A 9,878-nucleotide genomic window follows, 5' to 3' on the forward strand; every position below is an offset into this window, starting at 1 on the left:
GGGTTAGGCACAGACATACTGTACCTAAGTAAGAGGTGATTACACCAACTTACCCCAGCTGAGTGATCAGCCAGTTGTGTCAAATATGGAGGCCAGGCCAGGGGTGGCACAATACATGCTGCAGCCCCTGGCAGGCCTTGGCTACACCTATGCCCTGGGTACCTATGGTACACTGTTACAGGGGCCTATAAGGTGAACCAATTCCAATTGTGTTATGCACCTAAGGTACATGGAGTCCATTTTAAGGAGAGAGCAATCAGCCTGGGGCCCTGAATAGCAGGATCCCAGGCCAACTAAGTCAAAAACCAGCTAAACACCAGGCAAAAAGTTTGGGGGTAACCATAGTCAGATATCCACCTTCCTACATAACCCCCCCCCAAACGAAAGGAGATAAGGCTATCCTTGACCAGGTAAGCCTATATTGCCTAAGTGGCCATATAAGGAAGTACCAGCTCTGGCTTGGTAACCCCCTGTCTCATGGTCCACTAAGCAATCCCTCACCCTAAGGGCATCTGAGGGTCTCCACCATAGGGAATCTCTACCTGTGGTGTGTCTTTGCAAAGTCAAAGGCTGGTGTTGGGATGGAGTACTGAAGTGAGTTTCCTCTGTAGGGCTCAGCTTCCTCCAATCACTCTCCACCATGTGTGCCTTTCTTTCTCTGACTGAGTTGCACTGTGCTCTCAGGGTCAACCTCTGGCTACCTAAAGCTGGAGGCTGGGTCCCTCTGTTTGGCTTACTGGAGGGACAGGTCAGGTTTGGGGCCTTTTGGTCCCAGGTTTGGCTGTGCCCAACAATATCCATCTGGGGGAGGTCCCTAACTACTTTTAAGGGGGATCCCTCAGGAGTTTTTAAAGTTTTCACCTCACTAGGGCTACTAGTTTCGGTGCCCCTAATCTGTTGATGGGGGTGCTTTATTTGACAGGGGGCCCTTTGGGTCTCACTGTCCTTCTTGTCCTCTGCAGCCCTGGGCTGAGTAAGGCAAGGTAGAGAGGGGCAGGTTACCTGCTCCAGACTGGGTCCCTCCTGAGAAGGGTCCACTGCCATCAGAGGTTCTGTCAGGCCAGGCCTAACAACCTCTGGGACAGTTCCTTCATCAGGGGTAAGATCAGTTCCCTGAGGAGGCTGATCCTTTCCTAAAGTCTGGTGAGGGGGAGATTTCTCTTCCTCCTCCATGCTCTCTGTTTGGGTGGAGTGATCCATCATTTCAGGCTTCACTACCCATGTATCTGTTTGAGTTTGGGCTGTGGTCATCACAGCCCCTCCAACCTTTTCAGGAGGAGACTCAGTTTGGGTATGGGCTGTTACCAGTACAGCCCTGCTACTCTTTCCAGGAGGGAAGTTATCTAAAGATGGGGCTGAGGTTTGCTCAGCCCTCCCAACCTTTTCAGGAAGGACATCTTGAATTGGGGCTGTAGCCATTACAGCCCCACTAACCTTTCCATGGAGATTTACCATTCTAGAATGGGTTTGCTGTTCAACCTCAGCCCAGGCTGAGATTTCCAAATCATTACCCAGTAGGCAATCTACAGGCAAGTTTGCTGACACTGCCACTCTCTTTGGGCCAGTGACACCTCCCCAGCTAAGATTGACTACTGCCATGGGATGATTGGTTTCTATGCCATCAATGTTTGTCACCTGATATCTGGCATCAGGTAAAAGTTGCCTTGAGGGGACTAGACATTCAGCCACCATGGTGATGCTAGCCCCTGTGTCTCTGAAGGCCTCAACTTTCAAACCATTGATGAGGGGCTCCTGTCTATACTTGCTCAAAGTGTTTGGGCAAGCTGTGAAATTGGCAAACCCCATGCCAGTCTCATAGACAAGAGTATCTGAGTTAGGGGACCTGGATAGGCCAGAGTCCACCTGTCCTCCAAAAGTAAACCCACCCAAATTCTTGGGGGTGCTCCCACCACCTGGGGGACCACTGCTAACAGTGACAGGAGGTGTTGGAGCCTTACCTGGAGGTATATTCTCCTTATTGCCATTCTTGGGACAACAGCTATCTGTTTTGTAATGCCCCACCTGTTTACAGGTATGACAATAAGGCTTTTTCTGGGATGTAGAAGTGTCTTGGGACCCACCCCCATTCTTGGAGTTTTGGGGCCCTGGGGAAGTCTTTTCCTTACTTTTATCCCCACCCTTCTCTTGAGGCTTGGTAGTCTCTTTCTTTTGGTCACCACCCTGGTTCTTAGGCCTGATCCTGGTTCTGACCCATTTGTCTGCCCTCCTACCCAATTCTTGTGGGGAGGTCAGATCAGAGTCAACCAGGTGCTGGTGTAGAAGCTGATTTTGACAATTACTTAAGATTTGCTCTCTCATAATTAAATTATACAATCCTGTATAGTCAGTAACCTTACTTCCCAGCAACCAGCCCTCCAGAGCCTTAGTGGCACACTCAACAAATTCAGACCAGTCCTGAGTCTGTGTCTTCTGGGTATCTCTGAACATTAACCTGTACTGTTCAGTGGTTAAGCCTAACCCATCAATCAGAGCACTCTTCAGGACCATGTAGTTTCTAGAATCCTCATCACTAACTGTGAGGAGTCTGTCTCTGCCTCTACCTTCAAAGGAGAGCCACAGGATTGCTGCCCACTGCTCCTGAGGGATCTGCTGTACCATGCAGGCTCTCTCAAGTGCAGTCATCCATTTGTGGATATCATCCCCAGCTTTGTAGGGGGGCACAATCTTACTCAGGTTTCTTGTATCAAAGGACCTGTATTTATCCTTCTGGATATTGCTGCCACCAGTGGATCCTAATCCACTCTCTCTAGGCTGTCTTGCTCTAGCAAGTTTCTCCTTGGCCAGGGCAACCTCTAGTTCTTGCCTCTGAATCCTAAGCTCAGCCTCTCTCATCTTGGCCTCATGTTCCCTTCTCTGAGGGCTAGCCATCTCCCTTCTGGAGTGACCATGAGAGCCTCTAGAAGCATGGGAGTTGTCAGAGTCACCTGAGTGAGTCCTTCTCCTCCTAGGCTTCTGGTTAAGTCCACCTGGGGGTCTGAATGGGTTGTTACCAGATTCATTCCCAAGTTGGCTTAAGTTAGCCTGGTTCAGTCTGCTGACCAGCACCTGACTATCTCTGTCATCATCTGACTCACTGCTTTCCACCTCCTCCTCTTCCTCCTCTTCCTCTACATCTACCTGAGGAGCTCCAGTGGTGGAGGCTTCCTCATCTACCAGGATGATAGGGGCAGGGGTGTCTACAGTGTCATCCTCTGAAGGATGGCCTCCTTCAGCATCCCCTGTGGGGTTTGCCTTAGAGGGTTTTAGAGTCTCAGACTGGTCTAAGAGCTCTCTTAGGTGGTCTGTAGTAGGGGAAGGCCCTGTCTTCAGACCCCTTAAGACACAAAGCTGTCTTAATTCCTTAAAGGAAAAAATAGCAAATTTGGATGGTGCCCTTGGAGGGTCACTCTCAACAGGAGTAAGTCCACTGGACCCCTCTGCTCCAGACATTGCTCTAGTGTGGGTGGATGTGTTGCAATCTACCTACACTGGTGTTTACCTACTAAACCTATCTAGTAGTTGTAGCTAGGGTGTGCTACTCCCTTTGCTCTACAACAACTAAGTTCAGTAGAACTTAAGTATACTAGTCTTGTTTTATATGTACCTAGCAGGTACCTGTATGATCTTTCAAATGATAATCTCAAAGATTGCAATGGTAAAACAACAGCAAGCTCAGATCCCAATCCGCTGCTCACCAATGTGAGAAGTTGGCCTGGTATATAATGCTCACTAATTCTAGTGATCACTTTGTACCATGCCAAGCAACCCTTATGATGATGGTTGTAATTCAACCTTGTAGACCAGTTATCCTAGTGGTAACGTGGACAAAGCAGTCTTAGGCTAAACTCTGAAAGGCATGTGAAGCCAGCTGTTATACCATACACAACCCCCTTGAATACCAAATGAAAGGGACACCACACAGATATATATTGAAAATATATATTGATTTATTAACTATTAAATCCCCTGGACTCTTTATGAGCACAGAAGCACAAGCGTTAAATCACAAGACAGTTTAAAATACACAAAAGTTGCACAATATGGATGAGCCCTAGGGGCCACCTAAACCATATACTAAATAAGTGGTATAAGAGATACCTAAAGGAAAGTGAAGAGGCCTAGGGCCTTGGGAATCGCTGGAGCTATTCGAGACTGGAGTTAACTAAGTCGGGAAAGGCCCACGGGACTCGGGTGCAGTGTTCAAAGTGCACGCACTTCTCAATACAAAGTCTATGGTGCGTAAAAAGCACAAAGTTAGAAAGTTAGGAACCTTCCGAGTGACCTACGGAGCTGAAACTTAAAACACAGGCCCTTGGGATGTGTACCAGTGCAGGAGCACCGGCGGAGCTGAGTTACCTCACCCACAGGAAGCGGGTGCACAGGGTCGAAGATGTGTCGGGTTTCGTCGCGCTGGTCGATGGTGCTTGGAGCTGAAGATGCTGCAGGCGGCTCGATGAGAAGAGTTCCGGTGGATCCAAGGGTGGATCGGAAGAGTTGAAGACCTGAAAGCAGAGGGGACAGTGTTCAAAGTCACTAGCCAGTGACTGCCCTGGAACCAGAGTGGAACCAGGCGATGTCGGGTGCAAACAGGCGTTGTCGGGTAGCTTCTTTCTGCAGCCACGTGGATACCCGGGGTCGAGGACGTCCAGGAGTCGGTCACGAGCTGTCCCACGTAGGCTTCTCGCTGTTGGCGGTGTCGGCGACCTGATCGGAGCAAACAGGCCTTGGCAAATGCAAGCCACGCAGAAGTTGAAAGATGCTGTTCACTCGGACCAGCAAGGTCAGAGCGAGGGCTCCTTTTCACAGGAGCTTGGGTAGGTCTGGAGCAACCAGACCTGCTGTTTAAATCTTCGGGTTCGTCGCCAAGATGGCCGCTGACCACGTGGCTAGTGGCCGGGATGGCGCGTCGAGTGGCACGGTGCAAAAGGGCCCCACGCAGATCGTGGAGATGCTGGGGGGCTGATCTTCGGTGCAAGGGCTGCTCGGTGGTGGGGGTTCTCAATCCCCAAAGCACAACGTCGAGGATGCCTCAGAAGCTGCGCAGTCAGCTTTACGAGTGTCTTCCAAGAGGTCCGGTCCCACGTCACTCGGTGCCTCCACGGGTCCCTTCTTCGCAGGGACTGTGGATCGGGCTCTGAGAGGTCTGGGAGTCTGGTTCTTGTCGGGCTCTGGGCTCGGTCTCCGGCGGGAGGCGGCGGCAAAGCAGACGTCGAGTTGCTGGTTGGTACCTGTGTTCACAGGGTGGTCACTCCTTGGCCACAAGGGAGATTCTTCTTCAGTCTTCTGTGCAGCAGAATGTCGAAGTCCAGTCTTCTTCTTAGTTTTAAGTTGATTTCGGGATGATCTGCCGTGCAATGGCACTGCTCCCCCTCTTATTCCCAAACTGGGGGTGGATCACCTACTAGGTCCCTCCTCTGGGAGGAACCAGGAAGGGGGGCGGTTACACCCCCTTTCCTTTGTCCAGCTCCGCGCCAGGACTGGGGCTGGAAGGCCCCAGAACCGGTTTGGACTGGCCTATGCACGGGGACACCTTGTGTGCCCCGGGCATGTCTGATTCTTTTCAGCCCTGTCCTACCTAATACACAAAATCCTGTCTGGGGTGGTGCTCGCACCTCCCAAGGCAGGAAACCCTTTGTCCAGGCCACCATCTGCCGAGTTTCGGTCAGCAGCAGGAGGCCAGACTTGTGTCTGTGGTGGCAGCGTCCATTTTGTGAAGCTGAGGCTCTGTTTAACTTTAACCGGGGTTAAGGCTACACACATGTCGTGTCCCTCTAGAAGGGTGGAATGCTATCCCCGTCGCCAGAATTGGCGAGGGGATAGTATTCCAATTCGTATGACACCTTACTCGACATGTTTTGATAAAGCCAAACCAAAGATAGCATTTAACCGCGAGGATTATAATGCACTTAAGAGTATATGGTATGGCAATATCCCGGAACAGCTTAGGGAGTTGCTCCCGACAGCTGCAGACAGGCTCAGCTCATGCCAGAGCACCATCTCACATATTTCCAAGCACTCTGCCTCCAGGATTGATGAGGCCTTCCATAGGAGTGGCTGATAGGAACATACGTGTCCAGTTTAGGGTTAGGCACAGACATACTGTACCTAAGTAAGAGGTGATTACACCAACTTACCCCAGCTGAGTGATCAGCCAGTTGTGTCAAATATGGAGGCCAGGCCAGGGGTGGCACAATACATGCTGCAGCCCCTGGCAGGCCTTGGCTACACCTATGCCCTGGGTACCTATGGTACACTGTTACAGGGGCCTATAAGGTGAACCAATTCCAATTGTGTTATGCACCTAAGGTACATGGAGTCCATTTTAAGGAGAGAGCAATCAGCCTGGGGCCCTGAATAGCAGGATCCCAGGCCAACTAAGTCAAAAACCAGCTAAACACCAGGCAAAAAGTTTGGGGGTAACCATAGTCAGATATCCACCTTCCTACACTTTCCAAGTAGACGGTCTGCGAATCCAGCAATACTGTACTAGTATCCTCCTAGTTGACCAGATCAGATAGGTCAATACATGTAGTGCATTTGTTGGTAATTTGTTTCCCTGAGATAATTTTAGATTGTGGTCATAGAAATCAAATATTTCCAAAAAACAATCATCCATGTTTGTGTTTATTTCATGATCATCAGCATCTCCCAGGGGCAAGAAGACAGCAACACCCCAGACTCCGGTTGAACAGAGTGGGCAGGAACGGTCCTCTGCAGGCTCTTCCGCTGGCCCCAGTATTGTTCTGTTGTTAATATAATTATACTTCCCTAACTTTTACAGCTCCTATTAATTACACACTGTTTCCTATTTCTATTTTTTACAAAATATTCTTTGATCTTCTTGAGACTGTTTCTACATTCTTATCCTGACTCTCTTCCATCACTCTCTGTGCTACTACTATTTACTATTGTTTATGAGTCAGTCTGTGTAGGTAGCTAAGCTTGCCCAGTCGGCAAACAGTGTTAAACAAAACTCTGATCCAGCAATAGCTCTAGAGGCACTCAGTGCAGTCCTCTAGGTTGCCCTTGCTGTCTATTCCTGCCTTCTAAATGTTAATGCTTTGACAATTTTCAACAAAAAAATGTCAATGTCCACCAAGAATATGCTAGTAGTTGGCTTTTTGATTTGATAGTAGCACATACCATACCGCTAGTGTTTCAGGGACTATTCTGCACATACAGAAGTATGGACAAGAGAAATAGGACATTGTTGATGATAGGTGCAGTTCGACTTTCCACATACCTCAGTCAGAAGTAACAGTGGGGGACTCAGGAGCCCTCACCTTGTTGGAACTTCATGTCCTCCTGGTGGTGATGAGGAGTAGTTGGTTCTGTCTGTAATTTTAAAAATGTTGCATGTTAAAGAGCAAGCATTCATCAGTTGTGCCAAAAAGAGTTGCATGTTATGGATAAGCATACAAGTTAACAACCTCCCCAAAACCGTGACTTCTTTTCAGTCCCAATAATTAAAAACTGTTTAACATTTTCTCTTCCATTACGAGTCGAAGTAGAGGGTGGTGTATGGCATCTAAAAATATGACTAGAAAAAGTACCCTATGCACACACATTCAAAAGTACAGACAATAGTAATGTCATTGGAAAAGAACATAAATCCAAAGGGTAAGGTAGCAAAGTGATGACGAAGTCTGGTATAGACTGAAATCTTCAGTTCTTTATTGTCTTGACATGAAAACAGCAGCCAGCCGACACGTGTTTCATCGCTCACGCGAATCTTCAGGGCTGGGAATTACAGAAAAACTCTTACAGAAACAACACTATCCAAATGAAATGTTTCTTTTAAATGCACATTCGTTGTGCAACCAGTGACAAGAACACTCAATCATAGTGACAAATTCTCGCATTAGGTGAGACTCAAGTGAAGGAGGTGAGTAACCGTGATGCACTCGTGTTCCATAAAAGACCCTAGTTAATCCAAAAACAACCGACAAGAATTAACAACGTATAGTGTAAGTGAAGAGTGGAGAAAAGACCAAAACGTGCTGCTAGGAAATGATGCGGTGAATTGATCCCTTAAAAGAGATGTAACGATAAGAATATAAGATAATGTGTGAAAGAAAGGAAAGAGTGATAAGAGCTGATAGGAAGAAAATTACCAAAGCCTATGGAAAAATAAGAAACATACCTTGAACGCTACTGTGTATGCAAAGGAGGTCTAAGGGTATAGAACGGAAATTGGAATAGCAAGAAGGATAAAGGAAAGGAGAAAAAAGGGGGAACAAGAATACAAGGTTGATGAGATACTAATCTAAATGCAAACCTCAGACACTAACATTATAATCAGTAGGTTGGGTGCATAGTATTGCTCACCGCTCTGCCAGTGATACTTCCGACCCGGTGGGGCCCTAGACCAGTATAGAGATGTATAGAACAGTGAAGACGGTCACTAGAATTTAAAGAAGATACATGTATAAATAAATCAAATGATTGGTGTAATTATCTGATTCTTATGACTAAATCGGAAATCCCGTAAAGATATGTTGTCACATGAAGGGAAAAATTCGAATATAAGTTAATATCACTACAAGTGTAGAAATCCACTGTTCCAATCAGACATATTCGACATGGACGTCCGACAATTCGAGTAAGAATATATCGGTATATGTTGAGTATTAAAACAGCAAAATACCGAATAAAATTAGCTTCAATTCACAAGCTGAATATGCCAAAGATTAGTACATGACTACGGGGGAAAAAATATTTAAATCAAAGTGCGAATCAAAGTTGGTCTCCAAGAGACACAGTACTAACAGCCTTACCTACCAACTGGGTTACGTCGGACAGGAAAGGAGAAAGAAACTAAGTGAAGATCGTGGAGATACCAGAAAGCTGCAAGAATAAAACCGCTATCTGAAAAGCAACAGCGGTTTGTTACCATAAAAAAATCATGACCATCCATTACAGATAATACAGAAACGATCATATTATAAGACAACCTGTAGTTCCAAACTCACCAGGGTCGTGAGTCTGGGCCGTTTCCAATTATGTGTTTAATGGGAGAATTCCCATAGAGCAGCGTAGAAGACGTGATCAGAACTGGGGGAAAATAAGAACATGAAAGGATGTAAGTAGAAGCGCATCCTTTCAAGTATAAACGTCATTGTACATGATCTAAACGGAGTATAACTTTTCCAGAATGGCCATGCTGTAAACCAAGGAATCTACAGTTATCTGACAAAGTGCACTTACGAGAAAACGCGAAGTGCGCGCCAACCTCCAGAACTCCCTGGCTCCGTGTTCCTGGTATCAGACACATGACCCAGAAGTGGAGTACGTTAAGTAGTCGGTATGGATATTATTTGAAAGAAACTAGACCGCTGACTCCTATATGGGGTTTCAAATAACGTGCATTTAGAAGAAAGACTGCATCCATGTGTGTGTAGTCTGGGATTTATAAAAAATGACACGTTTGTATAAGTAGCAAAGCATAGATAGTGACTTAAAATATTTATTATGATTCTATTAGTAAGAATGTTTACCACAAAGAATCATTAGAATCAAATGAGAGTCGTCCCGTAACCGGAGAAACAGCGTTCTAGCTGGCAATATTCAGAGAGAGGGGAAACATTTTTTTTAAAAAAGTAAGAAACAGTCCGCCTAGATACGAAGTTGCCTCCAGAAATGAAAACGTCCGATCACTGACAAAGTTACAGTATAACTACAGGGGAGACACGCGTGTGATGCATAGTTAATAGCGAGAAAGTATGTATCCAAAATACTGGAGCAAAGTTCCTTGATGATTGATGGCTCCCTCAATACATAAGTGGCAAAATATGACGTTTTTTCTAGGCATCACTACATCGGATGCAGCACTTGCCACCACCAGTGCAGGGGCCAGCAGCGCGGCTGGGTCCACTCAA

The sequence above is a fragment of the Lissotriton vulgaris genome, chromosome 7, assembly GCF_964263255.1.
Source record: "Lissotriton vulgaris chromosome 7, aLisVul1.2, whole genome shotgun sequence".
Lineage (NCBI taxonomy): Eukaryota > Metazoa > Chordata > Amphibia > Caudata > Salamandridae > Lissotriton > Lissotriton vulgaris.